This window comes from Natator depressus, chromosome 5 (genome assembly GCF_965152275.1).
Source record: "Natator depressus isolate rNatDep1 chromosome 5, rNatDep2.hap1, whole genome shotgun sequence".
Classification (NCBI taxonomy): Eukaryota; Metazoa; Chordata; order Testudines; family Cheloniidae; genus Natator; species Natator depressus.
Window position 1 is genome coordinate 91,032,341 of NC_134238.1, and position 21,902 is coordinate 91,054,242.

Consider the following 21,902-nt stretch of genomic DNA (forward strand, 5'->3'; position numbering starts at 1 on the left):
TTGCATATATTTATGTTCCAAGGATCCTCACTAGCCAACGTCAAAGGAATAAAGTAGCTCTAGCCTTGGAAACTGCTAGCTAGTTTAAAACTAGAATATTAAAAACTTTTAATTGTAAAAGAAGTATATTCTTCTCTTTCTGAATTGAAAAATAAAATCCAGAGTAACTGGTTTGATGTCCTGTAGAACTGGATAAAACATCCATAGTTTTGCCTTAACCTGGTTAGCAAAGGCCCATTGGAAATATAAAATGACAAATGGTAAAAACAGAGATCTTGGCAGTGTGAATCGGGGAGAATAAGATACACTCAGTTTAAAGAGGAAGATGGTCCAGTGTTTGTAGACTGGGATCAAGGGAGGAAATAAAAACTAGTCACCAATAACCGCCTGAATGTTATTCGCTACAGTTTGATTTTTGCAGTCAGTTTGAAGAATGACTAATGAGTTTCCTGTTCTCAACATGGCAGCCAGTGAGGAGCGGTTCCAACAGTTGAAGAAACCTGAAAGGTATTTAAGGAAAAGTATTTAAGCTATTAAATTACAGAATATGATCTGCAGTAACCTCCACTGGGTAGATATGTCAACAGCAAAGAACCTTCAAATTGTATAAAAGACAAAATTAAGAGAACATAGCACAAGATAGAAAATCAGTTAAAAGATGAAAGGTCTGGTTCTGCACCATGGGAGTCAATGGAAGCAGGATCAGGCCCCAAGAGTTCATTAAGACAGGAAGACATTCTGGTTGATGATAAAATACAGAGCATATTTTCCAAGCATCAGTCATAAAAATATGTTGTGGGTGACAAACAACTCAGAAACTTGAAACTGAGATGTGTGACTAGTGAATCATAAGCTACCCCCATCCATATGCTTAAATACCTCCTTCAGTATATATTGCCATTCATTTTGTGGTAAATAGCTCAATCAATAAACAACATACCCAGACCTTTCATTTTTTCCAGACACCAAAATAGCTGTGAAGTAACTCTGAGCTGCAGGAGCATTCTGGCTATTGATATGTAAAGAGGCACGAACAAGGATCCTCCTTCCGGCAGGGCCATAGTATGTTTCACTCATGGGCATTTTACAATGAAAGGATGCATGTAGTTGGAATGTGTGGTTACCTGATGTTTATCACGTAACATCTGTTAAGGGATAATATATCCAATAACTAAACAAATGATTTAACAAATTATTTTGTTTACTAAAATAACAGCTTAGGTTCATGGCATGCAAGAGCAAATCTATTAACCAAATTAAGGGCAACAGTCCCACTGATACCCGTATGAGGGGATAGAGGCCTAACACACTCTGTGAGGTGGATCTTGCTGAGTTTCCAATGGGTCTATCCTTCAGATGGGAGAAGTTTGCATTGGAAGAGGTAGAGCATGTGGCCTCCCAATTCTGAGGAAGTCCAGTCATGAGTATGCCAGAGCATCAGACCAAAGGATGGGCTTATTCATAATACTCTTCTGGGCCCTCTGGCTCACACCTCTGACAGGAGCCATTCTCTTATTGGTTACCAGGCTAGCGCAAAACCCTTTTCATATGGGTAGTGCAGTGGTGGAATATAAAATAAAATTGCTTATAGCAGCATTAATTTTGCCAATCACTTGGGGGGAGGGGTGGTGGTTCTGCAAAGTGTGACACAAAAGGCTTGCCATCAGAAAAGAAATAGACTTGAAGGATCAGAAGTTCCAAGGCAAGGTTATGCGTGGTCTCTTCTTTGTACTGCCCATCGAGTGGTCATTTAGAAAGAACTTAAAGGTATGGGCGTGTAACGGTGTGTCATAGTCTATAAGGTCAGAAGAGACCATTATGATCATCCAATCTGACCTCCTGCACAACGCAGGTCACAGAATCTCAGCCATCCACCCCTGCAATAAACCTCTCACCTATGTCTGAGCTACTGAAGTTCTCAAATCATGGTTTAAAGACTTCAAGGTGCAGAGAATCCTCCAGCAAGTGACCCGTGCCCCATGCTACAGAAGAAGGCGAAAACCCCCCAGGGCCTCTTCCAATCTGTCCTGGAGGAAAATTCCTTCCCGATCACAAATATGGTGATCAGCTGAACACTGAACATGTGGGCAAGATTCACCAGCCAGATACCCAGGAAAGAATTCTCTGTAGTAACTCAGATCCCACCCCATCTAACATTCCATCACAGGCCATTGGGCCTATTTACCATGAATAGTTAAAGATCAATAAATTGCCAAAATCATGTTATCCCATCATACCATCTCCTCCGTAAACTTATCGAGTTTAATCTTGAAGCCAGATAGGTCTTTTGCCCCCACTGCTTCCTTTGGAAGGCTATTCCAGAACTTCACTCCTCTGATGGTTAGAAACCTTCGTCTAATTTCAAGTCTAAACTTCCCGATGGCCAGTTTATCTCCATTTGTTCTTGTGTCCACATTGATACTGAGCTTAAATAATTCCTCTCCCTCTCCAGTATTTATCCCTCTGATATATTTATAGAGAGCAATCATATCTCCCCTCAACCTTCTTTTGGTTAGGCTAAACAAGCCAAGCTCCTTGAGTCTCCTTTCATAAGACAGGTTTTCCATTCCTCGGATCATCCTAGTAGCCCTTCTCTGTACCTGTTCAAGTTTGAATTCATCCTTCTTAAACATGGGAGACCAGAACTGCACACAGTATTCCAGGTGAGGTCTCACCAGTGCCTTGTATAACGGTACTAACACCTCCTTATCTCTACTAGAAGTACCTCGCCTGATGCATCCCAAAACCGCATTAGCTTTTTTCACAGCCATATCACATTGGCGGCTCATAGTCATCCTGTGGTCAACCAATTTTCCCAGGTCCTTCTCCTCCTCCGTTACTTCTAATTGATGCATCCCCAGCTTATAACTAAAATTGTTGTTGTTAATCCCTAAAAGCATGACCTTGCACTTTTCACTATTAAATTTCATCCTATTAGTATTAGTCCAGTTTACAAGGTCATCCAGATCCTCCTGTATGATATCCCTGTCCTTCTCTAAATTGGCAATACCTCCCAGCTTTGTATCATCCGCAAACTTTATTAGCATACTCCCACTTTTTGTGCTGAGGTCAGTAATAAAAAAATTAAATAAGATTGGTCCCAAAACCAATCGCTGAGGAACTCCACTGGTAACCTCCCTCTGGCCTGACAGTTCACCTTTTAGTATGACCCGCTTTTAACCAATTCCTTATCCACCTTTCAATTTTCATATTTAACTAATAATTCCCCATGTGGCAATGTATCAAATGCCTTACTGAAGTCTAAATTAGATCCACTGCATTTTCTTTGTGTAAAAAATCTGTTACTTTCTCAAAGAAGGAGATCAGGTTGGTTTGGCACGATCTACCTTTTGTAAAACCATGTTGTATTTTGTCCCATTTACCATTGACCTCAATGTCCTTAACTACTTTCTCCTTCAAAATTTTTTCCAAGACCTTGTGTACTACAGATGTCAAACTAACAGGCCTGTAGTTACCTGGATCACTTTTTTTCCTTTCTTAAAAATAGGAACTATGTTAGCAATTCTCCAGTCATCTGGTACAACCCCTGAGTTTACAGATTCATTAAAAATTCTTGCTAATGGGCTTGCATTTTCATGTGTCAATTCCATTAATATTCTTGGATGAAGATTATCTGGGCCCCAGATTGTGTGTGTATATTGTGTGATTGTGTGTATAGTTTTTTTCTTATAACTACCATATTGACTTAGTCCCTGATCCACAAAGAGACTTAGATATTGTGATGATGGACATTACAGTGCCTAACTAATGGGAGATGCTGAGGATGGGGATTTCTTAAGCCCTGCCCCTCTCACAGAGAGAAATGCCTAAAACCAGGCTGCAGGGAGGCACCTAGCTTTGCTTGTCATCCGCAGCTGGGAACCCCTCTCCTCGAGTCAGCTGGCTTAGGTGCCTAAGTCATGTCTTGTGAGAATGAGTTAGGTGCTTGCCTCATTTCATACAGAACAGCTGGAGGAGGAGGTGGTGCCACCTCCCTTATATATTTTAACCCAGTGGTCAGAACACTCACCTGGGACGTGGGAGACCCAGGTTCAAATCTGCTCTCTGCATGAGGGGGAAAGATGATTTGAACAGTCATGTCCCACAACACTGAGGAGAATCTCTGACCACTGAGCTATGGGATATTCTTATTTGTGGTTCCCCCAACCTCTCCTGTTGAAATATTTCCATTGTGTATAAATATTAAGGGTCTTTGGGCCAGAGAGAGAATGAGCAAGGGAATGACTCTGTAGCCTGGCGGTTAGGCCACCTGGGAGGTGAGAGATCCAGGGTCCAGACTCCCTGCTCCAATTACTGTTTACCACTAGCATCTTCTACTCCTTCTCCAGAGAGATTTTGAATTGGACCTGGGAGGGTAGGTGGCCTCTGAGCATACCTACAGGATTGGGGCTCCACACGCAAGTTAGGTGGACAAACATTTATCTTCCCCTAGTTTGTGGATTGCTCTGGGATTTAGGTAGAAGAGAGGTGCCCAGAGTGGGGCAGCAGTGTACCTGTCCAGTGGCTGAAAGTTAAACACTGAGAGAATTTTTACTGCAAAAACGTAGGTGCCTACAGAGTCAGGCAGCACCCGAGTGGGAGTTTTGTGGGTTGCAGTGACGCCTAAAACTGGGTCTTAGGAGCCCAAGTACCTTTGAACTCTAGGCCTTTACTTTCTGCCAGTTCTAATAAAGATTTCTTTTTTTTATTGTAGCTGTCAGTGTTAAAGGACGCCTTATAAGTACTAGAGCCCATTCATCCTAGCAAATGAAGCACCTATATTGTTTGCTTTTGAGTTGGATGTTCGCCTACTCTGTGGGGTATCCAAAAGGAATTTAAATTACCACTCCACATTCATGGCACCAAAAAAGGAGTAGTTATCAAAATTCAGCCTCAGAGTTATTACCCTGTTATTTTCTGAATCGATTGCAGAATTGGACCTAGCTTATATTGTCTGTTTTTTAAATAAACCTTAGGTTTGTCAGAAATATTTTTCAGTTCAGTGGTAAATAGAACCCTTAAGTAATTATAAACTTTCCAGTCAAGCATTTAGTGCCTTGGATCCATTGACAGAGACACCAGACTGTCAAACACTAAATCAGAGAGGATATTTCCTGCTGGTTCCATCACATCAGAAAGACACAGAGAGTCAGAGAGACTCCCCATGGTGACTTTCAGACATGACGTTTCCCCATCATTTCTGTCTCAGTTGAGGCAACTCTTTGTGATGCTTAAATACTGTGCTATACAATCACATTCTTGCTATCTTCCCCCAACCCCTCTTTTTAAAGCTCATTTTGGCACATTTACCACATAAAGTCAAAATCAGTGGTTCTGCTTTCAATAAGCTCTCAGTGAAATGGAACACAAGGAATCATGGGTAGCTAACTACCAGTCTGCATGTGTCACTTTCTGACTGATGCCAGTCAGAAAACATTTTTATTTCAGTAGGTTCTGTAACACTTAGGACTTGGTTGTTCTAGATAGAGCACTGATCACCTTTCCCTCTATTAGTCACCTGTTTACATTAAGGTGAAGGCTTTAAATATGATGGGCCACACTGATGTCAGTGGAGTTACATCAGGGATTAACTGGGCCCAATAAATTTCATTTCAGTCCCTTCTAAAAATCAGATTAGGTGTAGTTAAGAGATGAACTTTGATTGACACCGCCAAAGAGAGTGGTCCTCCCACCTTGTGTGTGTGTGTGTGTGTGTGTGTGTGTGTGTAATTTTTGGCTGAAACTTTTTTTCAGAGAAAAAGGCAGATTTGGGCCAGCCGAAATGTTTCATGAATTTGTGTTGATTTTGCTTAATTGTTTTCCTCCATGGGAAAAAAGCCTAGATATTTTTTTAATGTTTTTTGAAATAACTATTTCATTTGAATTAACTGTTTTGTTTCAAATTTCCTTCAATTTTATTTAAAAAGTAAATGTTAAATGGCTCAAAACTGAAACAAAACATTTCAGGTCAAAGGAAGTGTTTCAGTTGACCCCAAATTAATTTTTGACTTTTTGATTCACCAACAAAAAAAATTTAAACAATTTTTTTTAAAAAATGTGGAACTGCTCGTGAACCAAAAAATCAATTATTCAAATAGCTTGAGTAATGACTGAGCAATAGCAAGTATGTAGTCTTCACTTGCCTAAGAATCAGAGACTCAGTTAAGATAAGCAGCTCAAAGTCTTGATATGTCTCTGAACTAGGGGTAAGCTAACCAGTTTGGATAAATAAGTACAGGACTCTGACTTTCATCCCAAATCTAATACCAGACCTTTTAGCAAGTTTGAAAAATTATAAAACAACTTTTTATTTAGGGACAGATGGCAGCCAGTCCCTTTTCATATGTGTATAGGGTGGAGCTATTGTGTATAAGCAACAGCCTCTCCTGTCATCCTTATTCTTCCTGTTCAGGGTTTCTGACAACAACTGTGGTTTTTGTGTTTCCCTTGCAGTTGTTGCAAGCTCCCATAACTGCAAGCTTTAAAGGGAAGGAATGTGTGAAGGGGAGGAGGTGTGAAGCCAGTGGAAAATGTATGGTTGCAGAAAGTAGTATGTGCTGTATGGGGATGCTCTCCATGCATGCACAGAATTTTCAGAGGTCAATGAGTATGTCTACACTGCAATAAAAGACCCACAGCTGGCCTGGGTCAGTTGACTCAGGCTTGTGGGATTTGGCCTGTGGGGCTAACAATTGCAGTGTAGATGTTCAGGCTCGGGCTGGAGCCCAGGCTTTGAAACCTTGTGAGGAGGGTGTGTCTCAGAGCTAGCCTGAGCCCGAATGTCTATATTTTAGCAATTTTTAGCAATTTTTAGCCCTGCATCCCAAACCCTGAGAGCCCAAGTCAATTGAACCGAGCTCTGAGACTCAGTGCCATGGGTTCTCAATACAGTGTAGACATACCCATTGTGACTCCCTGAAGTGGTGCATTTCCTTACAAAAAGGCACAGTTGACTCCATCATTACTATCTTTCAGTTTTGCCTGCTTCTTCTCTTCCTGGTTTCAGCTGCAAGTGGGAATCCATCAGTGAGGTTGTTCTCTCAGGTTTTCCAGCTTAATTGTGCAAACACAAGAGATTCATACAGTTGGGCTCCAAACTTATGGGTGCTTACCAAACCTCAAACCATTAAATGGTAGCCCATCACTAGACTGAACTAGTGATTCAGAGTTGGAAATAGCCTGATGATGACCATCTTCACAATATTTTAGTCCAGGTTTTGGCTAGAAAGTGGTGATGTGAACACAAATGAAGAAAAGGGTTAATGAAACATTTTGAACTTCAAAAAAAGTTTACCTTGGCTTCAATGTCAGTGAAGCTTGGTTGTTTCATACTTTAACCAGTACTGGAATTTAGTCACAACATACCACACAGGTCATAATGGAACAAATAAATTCTTGGTGTAACTCCATTTGTTTCAATAAAGTTATAGCCGTATACCATTGGCCCATAACATTTAAAAAATACAATATGCCCACAACACAGTAAAATAAAATAATGTACAGAGCAAAATGCAGCAATCTCAATGCAAAATGTCTAGCAATCTCAACCCTACCTTCTGCTAGAATGTAATGTTGCAAAGATACATTGTGATGGCTAATTAGTTGGTACTATGCTTCTTGCGAGTCAGTCCAAACATTTAGTATGCTGGAAAATCAGACATTTTCTGATCCATCACATGATGTTAAGACTGGGTATCTTTCTAGAAGGTATGTTGTTGTTCAGCCACAAGATATTGGGCTTGATGGAGGAATTACTGGGTGACGTTTTGTGGCTTCTGTTTTGCAGGAGGTCAGATGAGATCATAATGATCCCTTCTGGCTTTGAAATCTATGCATCTATTAATTATAGTCTCTTGAGCTTCTAGCTGAATTCTCTTTAACTGATCTGTTTAAGGACAGTTCTTTGAAGCACGAGATGCTGTTTGGGCACTTTTTCCCACAAAATGTTAGTTCCATTATTTGTGCTTTATGGGCCAATTCTTCTGGTTCAGTGTGGATGCTTCGTAATGCCCTGCAGATGTATTCTGTCTGAAAATCTGGCTTAACCAGCTCTTTCCTCCTGTGCCATCAAGCTCATGTATGTGTAAGAGGGGAAAATGAGTATGGATGGAGGGAAGGGGGTTCTGGCCAAAATGCTTTGTGCTCTGCCAATCCTTGGCTGTGTTTTTGGCTCCCTGTGCCTTTTGCTGTCTGGTGTAAATGTTTCAGCTGCCCCTTGACTGCTGTAACTCAGTGGAAAGGACTAGCTTGCACAGAGCAGCACTACGATCAGAGGAGTACAAAGGTGAGCTTTAAACCACCTTTGCTTCACATCCCAAACCCCTTGAATTGTGCACTGTGTAGTTTGCCTGCACTAGAGAATATGCATCTGTCATTACTTTGACCAAATCTCCATGAAATAAGCATAATCAATTATAGATCAGACATCTGGGCAGGAGATTGGCCTATTGAATTTGCAGCCTCCCTGGCAATGTATTTTTGTGTGTGTTTGAAGCTACGTATTATGTGTAAATCAAGGCTCACAGCTGTTCACTTCAGAGCTTCCAGTGACCTGAGTGCCACTCTCACTTTGTATAAAAAATACAATCCTGATTTTGTTGACAACTGTTTATGACAAGTATGAAAGTATTCAATACCAATATGACAACACCCAACTGATTCACCACTAGAAAATCAAAATTTACTCTCCTGTGCTCTCATAGTATTTCCAGTTCCAAATATTTGTCTTTATGAAATAGTAATAATTTTTTCTATATTTATGTAGTTGTAGTGTACAGTGGTATACAGAAGCACAGGATATCAAGCATAGCTTACTTCTGGATCTCCTTTAAAATAGGACGAGACGGGATTTGATATGTTGTAGGAATTGTCAACCCAGACACAAAGGTTCTTTCACCAAAATATAATGTGCATCCAAGAAGTTAATTTTGAATTCTAGCTCTTTAAATATATGTTATAGACACCCCGGTTCCTGAAGGGATTTTAACAAAAACACTAAAATAAAAGAGGCTTTAACGTCAGTGGCTTAATTGTTTTCACTGGTTAGTTATTAGTTTTGGAGAAAACTCCTTTATTTCTACTACCTTCAAGAAAGCCAGAAAATAAAATCTTCTTCTGCCGTCTGGGTCAATTTAAAACAAATGCAACAAAATTGGCCCTACTTGAAAATATATTGTGCTGTGTGACTATATTATAAATACTGTAGGTGCAATTCCCCCCTCCTCCCACCCCCGAAGGTTGAAATGGAAATTTCAGTCCATCTTGATATGTCATTTGTACCTCATGTTAATCAGCACTGGAAGAGAGACAGAGTCACCCAGTCTCTGACCTAATTTCACACAGCATCCCCCTGGGAAACTGCCATTTGGTGACTCGGAGGACAACGAATAAGATAGAGGTACTGGAATTCTGCCATATGCTATAACATATGGACAGTCAGTTTATACTACATTGAATTTATGTGAAGGTAATGACCCTCCCATTCAAATATATCCTATTATCTTACCTTAAGTCCTTAGTAATAATACTTAGCACTTAAATGGCACCACACAAACATTAACTAATCCTAACAAAACCTCTGTGGGTAGGCAAGTAAATATTATTCCTATTTTAAAATTGGAGAAGCTGAGACAGAGACATTGAAAAACCCCAAAGCTCCACATGAAATCAGGATTAACACACAGGACTCCCAACCTTCAATTCAGTAATGCAAACAATGCTCCTACTCAACTGTTAGCTTTTACATTTAGAGGCCTTTGAATTCTGTACCTTTTTGTGAACTGCATCTGCAATGATCTTTATCATGCATTTTCAGTGACAGAGACATGTAGCTGTCAACAGTTCCACAAATATGGGGAACGTATATATTTAAGGTTTCAGACCTACAAATGCTGGGACAAATTCAGTGGTAACATAAAGAGAGGTGTAAGTTATACCTTGATAAATCAGTGTGAGTTGGTGTAACACAATGAGGACCAGATTTTGCTCTTAATTCTGAGGGAGGGTATATATGTGGAGTAGCATTAGGATTTACTTCAGTGAAATGATTCCACATTTACATTGATATAACTGAAAATAGAATCTGTGTTTGGGGACTGGAATGTGTGATGCTGGCAAGAAAAGCAACCAACAGGGGATTTTCAGAAGATGTATCAAAGCAGCCATCTCTTTTCCCCCACCCCACACAATCTCCATCTTACATCTTTGTATTGGTTGTTTTTCTGCTACAGATGTTCCCCCTAAGTATGGAAAATATACCCATTTAAACCCACACTGAGCTATACCTCCTTATTGGAACATAATCTACATGACACCAGAGACTGGCCCACAGAATGGAGTTTGGTGTTAGTGATCACTGCTTGGCTGTATAGATCAAAAATAAATTTCCAGAATCCATTTTCTATTGGTGTCATTCCTGATGCGTGTGCTTCGCACATGATTCCGAGTATGATTCATTTGAAGGCAAATAGAGGTTTTTCCAAACTGTTCCTTTAAACAGGATTCCTATAAAATATGTAATTACTTTTGATTTCTAAGTATGTATGAAAAGATGCCTATTTCTTTTGATCAGTGCTTAGACATGATGTGAAAGGTAATTAATGATATAACAAACACACAACCTGTTTCAAGACTGGGGACTTACATGCTTAATTTTAAGCACATAAGTAGCTGCAGTGAAATCAGTGGGCCCACTTGTGCTTATAGTTAAGCACGTGCAAAAGTCTTTTCAGGATCAGGACCTTCAGTTGTAAACTCTTTAGGGCAGGGACAGTGCCTTCCTACCATTTGCACAGTGTTAAGCACAATGTGGCTTCAATCCCGAATGGGGAATCTGGGCACTACCATAATACAATGAATAAATCATAATAATTTGCATGTTTAACATTAATTATCCAAAGAAAGATGCAAGGTACTTAATCTGGTACATTTATAATACATGATGTTATACTATAATATACAGTGTATGCCATTTATAATAGGAAATGATCTGATTGTATATTCAAAATATATTATTTTTATTGGTACACATGCTGCAGATTATATGTGCGATGATCATATGGGCCAAATTCATCCCGCAACTATGTATATTTGAGGTCAATGAAGTTAGCGGGAGTGTAACCAAAGGCAGGATTTCTTGTGATATGTTTGAATTGGAGGGCCCCATGTTGACACAAATTCAGTGCAATGTAAGCTGACTGTACATATGTTATAGCATATGGTAGAATTTCAGTTCTCATCCCTCTCTTATGCCTCATCCTCAGAGTCACTGAAAGGTTGTCTCATGGGACGACCCTTTGTTAAATTAGGTCAGAGGCTGGAGGATGCCATGTGTCAATTCCATTGCTGAATAATATGGCAGAGTTAAAACAGCTTGAAAGAGACCTTTTTCATTATTTTTCTTAAAGAGGGAAGAGTCAAGCTGGTGAGGTTATTCTGGTTTTACTTTGTGGTGGTCACACTGACTTTATATACCACTCTTCAGATATTTTTGAGCCATAGACTGACTCTGGCTTGAATTTACCTTCAATAACTTTCTTTCCCGCACAGCTTTGGTTTAAGCATATTTGTCTCACAACTGACTCAAAGCAGAGATCAGATTTCTGTAGGTTGAAGATGCCTTTTACTACTTTGGGGTGAAATTCATTCTACCTGTATAAGGCCCAAGTATTCAGGGAGTGTGGTGGAGGGGGTGGGGAGCTGAAATCCAACCCCCAAACCAGAGCCAGGATACAGGCTTAACATTTCAGCTTATGGGCCAGTTGGACATAGTACTCGACTCACTGAGGAGGGGTGGATTTCACTGGTTTTGCATAAGCCTGGTTCTGCAGACCCTCCTCTGGCCTTTCCCTGCCCTAGTCTGCCCCCAATATAGCCTTCTGCACCAGTCTGTGTGGGGAGAGTGTGAAGCCCCTTCCTGCAGTGTGCCAGGGGGATGTTCAGGTACCCCTATACAATTGGTCAGAAGGTAAAACTCCTGAGCAACCCCTCTGTGGGGCTTAAATTGAGCCAAAGGTCTTGCAGTAACCCTCCATGTGAAGTGAATTTCACCCAATGCTTTCCATATTAAGCACCTTCTAGTGGTTTTTTACAGTACAGATTCAAAAATTATTAATATTTTTGCATGCAGCATTAGTTACTTGTGCCATATTGAAGATACATCCTGAATTTCAATATTGGTAAATTGGTAATTTTGTTAAATGAATAACTACTTTTAAAACAAAATGTCACAAGCAGGAGGCTTAGAAAGCATTGGAGACCTATATTCAAATCTAAAATTAAGTCACCAGAGAAACTGGTCATTTCATTTTAACTTCAATTTGTCTGCAAAATCACAGCATCATTTGGCCTCATGGACAACGGCTTGGCCTACAATTTTAATAGCTTAATTTAATTTTAATAGTCAGTCATGGATGAAAAAATTCCATACCCCTGAATGGTGTAACTTTGCCAGTAAAACCCGAGAGTAGACACAGCTACGTGGACAGAAGAGTGCTTCTGTCGATGCAGCTAATGTTGTTTGGGGAGGTGGTGTTCCTTCTGTTGGAGTAAGCTGCATTCTCACTAGGGGACTATGCAGGCATAGCTATGCCAACATAGGCTCTGTGGTATAGACATAGCTGGCTTCTACTGAAGGCCTGGAACAACAGAGGTGGTATGAGGGGTGATGTCATGACTGAAATATATTTGTAGAACTGTGAGGCAATAGGAAGCAGCAAAACAGCTGCCTGCAATGTGCTTAGCTTTAGCCTGTATGTTTTTTCCATCATTTTGTAACATCTGCCATCTGAGGATGCCAGAACGTGCCATGCAGTGATGTGTGACCAAAGTTTTAACAAGGGGCTCCCTCAAAAAGTTTTCATCTCAGACCCCATGTTTTTTCAATGGAAGAAAGGTCAGGGAATGAGGTTACGTCCTAAAACTGTGTCTACAGAGAAAGATCAGGGAGAAACAAAGAAATAAGGGAAGTTCATGGGGAGGTGGTTAGTAGGACTGATAAACGTTTTTAAAATGTTGGTAAGATGGCATCTGTGATCCAGAATGTTCCAGCATTGCTATCCAGAAATCCAGCAATCACTTGTTAAGGTTGTCTCTGATCAGGATGCATTTGATGATTTTAGCCATTCTTAACCTTAAGCCTCAGGTAAAAGATCATTTTTCTTCAAACTTGGCTTTTTTTATAGGTGTTAAGACCTAAAAATCAAAGAAAACTGGTCCAGTAGTTTTAAAATTTATGGGTGGTTAAGTTCAGCCAGTGCTTCCTGAACTGGGACAACTCTGACACAAGTGTCATAGGGACACTAGAAAAAAATCTGCAAAACAGGTAACTTTAAATATTCATAACTTTAAAACTTATATATACACACACACACTATCCAAATGCAATATATATATAAATCAGATTATTTGTCAAAAGCAATGCCCTCCCACCCCCCAGGATTGAATAGTTCAAAAATGGAAGAACTAATTTTCCTCAAACTTTCCAGAAAGCTTTGAGCTGAGACCAGTCATGGAACATTTCTGGCCACAAAGAATTTGCCTGAGAAAATTATATGGAATTGAAAAATGTGGTTAACCTTAATTAAAATGTGCGTTCTTCAAGTCTGCTATAATATTGGTTTATTTTGTGAATAAATACCCTATACTCTTCTAACGCAATATTTGTGAACAATTACCAAATATTAAACAGAGTTACAATTCAGTTATGATCCTGGAATATTAACAACATGACATATTTGCCGTATTTTGGTTTTCAATGTCCTCCAAGTCTGCATATTCCAGGTCTTTATCATTTCAAACTACTGTGAGCCTGACCTCATCACAGAATAGAATCTATCTCAATAGAGGTAAGGAAAAGGAAAAGAGAAAAGTAAGATTTGTGCATTTTAAACTTTGTTTGAATTGATGTAATGTACTCAAATGATTGAAGCACAGAGTACTGTATGTCTCTCTTGAATCAGACTCTGGATGTAGAATATTGCTTATCTTCATTCTTGTCATACATAGCTCTCTTCCCCTCCTCCACTCACCATGTTCTTTTGTGTGACAGTTGTGGCCCTTTCAAGTACATTTTCTTATCCATATTATATGTTATTCTAGCTCTTTTATTTAGGATTTTTCACACATCCTTCACATCTCCTTTACTGTCTCCAGTCAATAAGCACTAAGACCTAAATACTCCTTTGCGCTTCATGGCAATTCCCTTATCACATGCATTTTCTGTTGCCTCAAGGCAGATCTGTACAATTTTTGTTATTGAAATCTGGGTTTTTTTCCTCCCAAGCAGATGGAGAATGTGTAAATGTGTCTAAAGACTGAGAATACCATTAACTTGTTTTTTACAGAGCCCTGGGAACCACAATGTCTCTCCAGCTCCTTTTAAACCGAGATGAAAAAAATAGCAATAACAACACCACAATACAAGCAAAGCAACTTTAGCACATTATTGTGTCTTCCTTATGGCTCTGACTTCAGAAAAAAAGATGCACTTCTGCTACTGTGCATCAATCTTTTGCTCTTTGCAAGAGAACACAATCCCAAGACATACATGGACTGGATTTACATTATTCCATTAAGTATTGATTGTAACGCTTGAAGCCTTTATTGTTGCTATTTATCAGAGCTTTTTGCACTGAGCTGGGTAGAAAATAACACTGCCCAGCTATTGCTTATTGTGCACTTCACAGCCAATCGGGCGTAAAGGGGTCAAAAATGGTAGATTCTATTCATTTTTTCTTAATTCAGAAGATTCAGAAGGGACAGCTTCATTAACTCAATTTGCTCAACAACTGGTGTAAAATGAAGAGCACTAAATTTCTAATTGGCCAGCCAGAATTAGAATTACTTTACAAAGGTTGGATGGTCTTCTCTTACAGCAACTATAGAAAGTGAACTATATAAATTCAATAAATGAAAAAGATTAGGAAATGCTTTTTTGGCAGGAAGACTGGTTAAATCTTATTATTGTTATCAAAGCCCATCTAGGCTCCCTGCTTCACTTCAGAGTGGAGTTATAGCTTCAGTAAAACATCAGATTAAATTTTTTAAATAAAATTGAATATAATCAGCAATATTCTAAACAAGTGATTCTATGACTGAATGAAAAACTATAAAGGTATCAAGTACCAAAGAAATATGGTTTGGCCCCTTTATGAGAGATTTCATACAAGTTTTCAGCTCTCTTGATACGTTTTTCAGAAATGATGACCCAGAGGACTGCAATTTTAGAAGGCAATTGAGTCAATTCATTGTCAGAAACCTGCCAAATTATATATATATATATATATAAAAGGAGACTGAAAAGTGTGACAGGTGAGATCAAAGCCAACAGTGTGGGATCAGCTGGGCCAGAACCTCAGTGGTATAAATCAGCATAGCTCCATAGAAGTCAAATCTTATTTGCTGAGATTCTGACCCATCTGACTATATATGGTAATTTTAAACACAGTAGGTACCATTCTCAGCCTGACCCTTTGACGTGTCTCTCTCATAGTTTGACTGCTGCCTTCATTTTAATTTTGGAATTTTTCAGTTGGTGATCTTTCCTTAATTGCAAACGTCATTGAAGTAAAAGCTGTGTTGAAATCTACAAGATGTAATATTTGGGAGGTGAAAGATACCCTTCTATCATGCCCCTAAAAGACAGCATAGTTCAGTGTAGGGATTTAAGCAATGCTGACAACAGCAATGAGGTCACCCAGTTCACACTCATGTTATGGATTCTCATGGTTTGATTAAGACTGTTTTGTTCAAAATCAAAGTTTACAGAATTTAGTCCTAGTGCAGAAATTTGCTTCATTGTTTGTAAATAACTCTGAAGATTACTATGCCTAAATAGGAAGTATATCTTTGACAAAGATCTCAGAAATAGATTTTTTTTTCATATTGGTGAAATATTTTGCTTTCTTATTTAAAATTTAAATCTTATTTCAAACTTACTTGAGATATTTAAAACATACGTATCTATCTAAATCTGGATGCAAATCTCAACCAAACATATTTGATGACTCCCATTGTATTCAAGTGTAGTTGGATAGGGCCCGGGAGTATGGGCTAGGATTTCCTGGCTTTGTGTAGGTGCATAAGGTGGAAGAGAGTCTGTCTTTGTGCTTCTGTGGAGGAGTGAGGCACAGTCTAACTGGCGAGTGTGGACAGTGCTCCAGGCTAGCACAGCTGACAACAGTGTTCTGAAAGGCTCAGAAAGGACTTGAGAAGAATTTAATGAGATACAGTCCAAAGCGGTGCTTCCTAACTCTACACTGCTCAAAGCAGCTAGCTGGGTGCAAAAGGGAGCACATTCCATACAATGTCAAACAGTGGCAGAGCTGATAGGGCCAGAAGAGCAGTTTTGGCAAAGCCAGCCAGAATTCCTCCAGGGCAGCAGTTCTCAACCTGTGGCCTACAGGCCACTTGCAGCAATCAGCACACAGCTGTGGCCCATGTGACATCCTCAGGGCCTGACAGGTAGTATATATATTGTCTGGATGCGGCCCCATAGAGAGCTGCATATGTGGCCCACAATGGTAAATAGGTTGAGAACCACTGCTCCAGGGGCTCCCACTGGCAAAGTCGCTCATCCTTATCCTTTATGGAGGCCCTGGCTAAAAAGCCATTATCTGGCCCTGTTTGTTTACCGTTGTATATAGAACAGGAACAATACATGTTCCAGCCACCCATGGCCTTTTAAGACATTGCTAAGAGGAGAGAGAGTAAAGTGTATACTTTAAACCTCCCAGGAAGTATTATGTTATAGACTCATCTATTCATTTGGTCTGTGTCAACATTGGCAATTCAGTAGGCTTTCAGTACTCCTAGAGCCAGTTCTCTGAGCACTTTGGGATCTTCTCAGTTTGTTATATTACTAACATAATTTCTCTGTCTCTGCATATATTTCATATATACATACAATGAAATTATAATTTATAGTTGGCTGGGGGGAAAAGAATATCAAAGACAAATAATTAATTTGAACTTTTATTTCAATTTTGATGTATAGAAATGAATATTGGGTATTTAGCATTTAGAAAATCTGATGATAAAGTCCCTACCAGAAGGAGTAATTGCAGGTAGGTGACTGTCTGTCTTTGGTGAATAATGCTAATTCATAAATCCTTCTAGAGGAGTGAACCGGTTGATAGTCCTCTCCCTCTCTGACACTAGGTCGGAGCCTGTTAGCTAAATACATTTAAACTATGACAGTCAAAAGTAAATCCTAGTCGAGAATTTTTTGCCTCAGCTACAATCAATTGTCTCTAGTTGTGCCCCCTTAATACTCACTTCTTTAAGGAGGGTGGACAGGGAAGGTGAAGAAAACAAGTATGTGTCTTATTTTTAAATTTAAAAAATTAAAAATATTTATTTAGCTGTCCCTGGGTTCAGTTTTGTGTTGGAAACTCAGAACATACCTAACTCGTTACAGCCATTTGGAGACATGAAAGTGTGCAGTATGTAGCATTGTGCATTCTTGGACTGGGTTGCCGACAATTGCTTTTGGCTGTAGAAACTTCTTTGAATAGATGATGAAAATGTAATATCTCTCTGTTGATGGATTTTTATGAGTATGTGGGTAAGAGAATCATTCAGTTTGCTGAATGTAATTCCAGCTCAACTCATTCACCATGTTGCATTTGGGATGCCTTTAAGGCATCTGCTTATGGAAGGGCGATAGGATGTGCTGCAGGAATAGGAAATGGAACTTGAATAAAAGTGGATGGCCTTTTAAAGCAGCATAAACTGGCATTCAGCCTGGGTTTGTATTGAAATTATCTGAAATAACTTATGAGATGCTGTCCAGTAAATAGAGTTTATCATCTAAGGAGCCACAAGGAAAAAATCATTTAAAAAACTATTGTAAGAATAAAGTGGATGTGAGGCTATAAATCTGGAACTGATAGGGCTGTCTTTATAAAATTCATCATCTCAGGCTTAGTGAATTATGATGGCGTTGGTTATTGGATGGACCCATATTGTCAACTGAGGTTCTAAAATTGCTTCTTTACTAAACAGAGACAAAGCCAATTCTCTCTCTCTCTCTCTCTGTCTCTCTTTTTTTTTTTTTAAGGCATCACTTCTGCTGCTGCTAGTTGTGAAATCTTTTCTTTTCATCAAGAGAAACAGCCATTATCCCTGTGAGTGTTTAATGGTGGCCACCTTTACAGCTCTTTCCCTTGTTTACTATCACCATGGAACCACTGGATTAATATGCCTTTATATGTTTTATGTTGCTTTGTATTTCAAGTCGCCACCCTCTGAGAGGAATTAAAAGTTTGGTGGTTAGCTTTCAGTAACAATGTACATATATAAATAGCGTCAAATGAGCAGTAGAAAGGGAAGAAGAAATGAGCTGGGATGAAGACCAATCATTCAGGAAAAGAGTGGTAAGGCAGTGAGTTAGCGGAAAAGGTTAAAGAGAACCAAAGTAGAGCATCTGTGGCTACATCAATGCTCTGAACTAGGGTTGTGATTCCCCAGCTTGCATAGACATACTCCTCCTAACTCTCATCTGAACTAGCATGCTAAAAGTAGTGAGTAGCTGCTGTAACATGAGCAATGGCTGTACATGCTAGCCTCCCCAAATACATATCCACGGCGATCAGGCAGGTTTCTATTTGGGTTGCCCAGCCCATGCTGCTACCCATGCAACCGCAGCTACAGTACTATTCTTAGCATGCTAGCTCAATGAGAGTTAGCATGAGTATGTCTACACTAGGGGTAGGCAACCTATGGCACGTGAGCTGATTTTCAGTGGCACTCACACAGCCCGGGTCCTGGCCACCAGTCCGGGGGGCTCTGCATTTTCATTTAATTTTAAATGAAGCTTCTTAAACATTTTAAAAACCTTATTTTTGCAAGTTTTGCAAATATTGTTTTTTAATTGAAAGGGGTGTGTAAACCCCCAAAATGGAAAAAGGAAACAGACATGTTTAGCATATGTATGTGTGTACTATGTACATCTTAGAATATGCATGTGCATACTATGTATTAGTCCAAACAGTGGACCTGTCTCCATCAGAACTTCAGTTTCTAAGTGCTTGATACAAGGTTCACTATAGAGATAAGGACCCACTGTGAAACTTGAATCCCCACCCTGAAACTCATTGGGTGAAATTCTGGACCTAACTGAAGTCAATGACAAAACTGTATTGACTTCAGCGGAGCCAGGTTTGGTTCTATTTCTGATGTCAGAATGTAAGAAGACCTACTTTTTAAATAGGTTGTAGATGCTAAAATAAGTGGAATGTACTTAGTGCATCCAGTATACCTCTGGCTTTCTAATTTATACCTCAGAGGTATGAACAAGAAGGAAGTGAGAGAGAATCTTAGACTGCTTTTACTCTATCTCCACAACAAACTGTGGTGATCTGAAAATGGGGCATCTGCTTACTAGCTGAATAATACAAAGTACAGTGAAATGTATAAGAACCAGATATTTTAAACTGCATGGGTGTGCTATTTCTTGCTCGTTTGCAAAACTCACTAGATACCAGTAATTTAGGGAGGTGTGAAAGCAAGAGAAAGGGAAATTACAGAGGAGAAAATACACAGCATCATTAAGTACCTCTTCCCATCTTCTGGCAGCTCTTCTTTTAATTCTTTTCCTTCTAATATTTTCTTAATTCACTCCTTTATTTTCTGGCAGCCCTGCTAAATGTTGAAGAGACAATACTTGTTCTAATCTCACTGAGTCATGTTCAGGTAATTAATTCAAGCTCCAAACATTTTGATGTGGATTTCTACAGTTAATTGCATGGTTGGGTAACCAACCCACCAGCGCTACTAGGAAGCAGCTGGAGGCATGTAATTCAGTTTTGATCCATCTCAAATGTATAAACTCTACTTTGGTCCTACAAATGCTATAAAATGTTTTTATATAATTAATTTATATTAACATTTTAAAAATATACATTAGAACATAAGAATGGCCATATTGGGTCAGACCAGTGGTCCATCTAGTTCTGCATCCTGTCTTCAGACAGTGGCTGGTGCCATATGATTCAGAAGGAGTGAACAGAATACAGCAATTTATTCAATAATCCATCTCCTGTTGCCCAGTTCCAGCTTCTAACAGTCAAACATCATAAAGTATTTTACTCAACACTTAAGTATATGTCCATTTAATACAGATAATAATTTAGAGCCCAATCTTACTTTCCTTTTGCACACAGTGGAATGGATTGAGGGAATCAGGACTGAGCCATGAAGTTGATTTTTCTGATATATAACTAAATGTTGAAGAGCAGCATGTTGCTTATCATATTCACATAGGGATTCTTGACTAAACTATTTTACCCTCTATGTGCATGGACTTACACTGTGCAGACCTCAGAGCACAAGCCCCTGCACTGTTTTAAGATGGCCAGGGCTTTGTCGATTTCCCAGATCAGTTAGGGCCTGCTTGTGCCATTGTTGCTCATGATGAGTAGTACCTTTCTTTGTGTAGTTCCAGCGTGGGTAAGGGTGGCAAGAATCAAGGCATTAGAGAACAGAAGTGTAGCATAAACACCTCCCACCAAAAATAAAACAAGTTATCAATATTGCAGATTCTTATACAATCACTTCAGAAAGAATAACATCCTAACATGAAGTAATTAAAAATTATGTAAGATACAGACCCTCAATCAAAACATATACTATCACTTTCCTTGGCTGATTTTTCCCTCCTTTTTCTTTTCTTAAATTCCATTTATTTTTTCATGTTAATCCTCATCAAACACTTTACAGCGACAGTAAGATGAAGGATATCTCTTTATAGCACCAGGTACAGAGGCCTACAGAAAGGAGGAATGTACTGAGAGGGGATAGAACATAAACTAAGAGAGCTAAAAAACCAGTAAACATGAAGATGAAACTTCTGATGGGAATGGTGCAGTGGTTGAAGATTAATGGCAGTCATATGATAAAGTAAATAGGAGGTGAATAGGAAGGTTTCATGGTAAGGTTTCAAGAAGGAAGTCAATTGGTGGCTATGACAGATGAGGTCAGAGAACGTTGGATGGGGCATCTGAACAGACGTAGTGACACCCAACTGCAGATAGTCAGTGGGAGAGGGAAGAGTGTACTAATTTTATGCTTTCTTGTTGGAAAACTGAAATGTGAATTATACATGTGCAGAGACACTCTTCAACTAACTTCATTAACACCAAGCAAGAAGAAGAATGCACACCGACATTTGATGTACATACTGTAAAAGGATGAGTAGCAGAGCTTCCCCTTAAGGTGTTTATGTAGCATTGGGGAACTCTTTTACTCATTCCAAAACATATAGAGGGAAGAGGTCAAGGCTGGAAAAATGACCAGCAGAATAAGTGGCCACAGCAGCAGCAAGCAGCAAATCAGACTGTTTAAATAGGAAGGTAATGTATCTTGGATTCAGAAATGGAGAGAAGCTCACTGGAGGTGACAAATTATGGGAGAATATGGACAGATTTCCTGTATTACAGTTCCCTGAAAATTTAACCAAATGCTTTCATCCTCCCGCTCCCCACCCCAAGTGCAGAGATAAACATAGCAGAACCCTGGAAGTTTCACATAGCAACAAGGCAGGCAATGGAGAAGCCACTTTAGGAAATTCTGCTTCCTGTGTACCTTGTGGCTGGTTCTGTAGCAGTGTGAACCAGGGACTTGCGGAACACGAAAAAGTGTGGCTAATGGGACAATTTAGGAGGAGAATGGGGAAATTGTATCTATTTGTAGTGGCTGTACTGTTGCTCTGTGGTCTTGGGTTGAAGGTACTTTTCTCCCAGAGAGATCTCTTGAACAAAGCCCATTTATTCAGATTTTGTTCAAGTCCCTTCAGATAATAGGCATCTAGGCAGAAGACCATAAAAGAGGGAACTGCAAAGTTAAAACAAGATGGGATTAAGGATTCAGCAGAGACAGGATCAAGGCAAGGATGAATTCTGGCC

General features: G+C 39.5%; 1 long non-coding RNA gene across 1 annotated transcript in view; it reads left to right on the plus strand.

Annotated features, from left to right (window-relative positions):
* LOC141988232 (uncharacterized) overlaps positions 1-21,902 on the plus strand; it is a 275,503-nt gene that overhangs the window by 30,862 nt on the left and 222,739 nt on the right. The window lies entirely within an intron of this gene.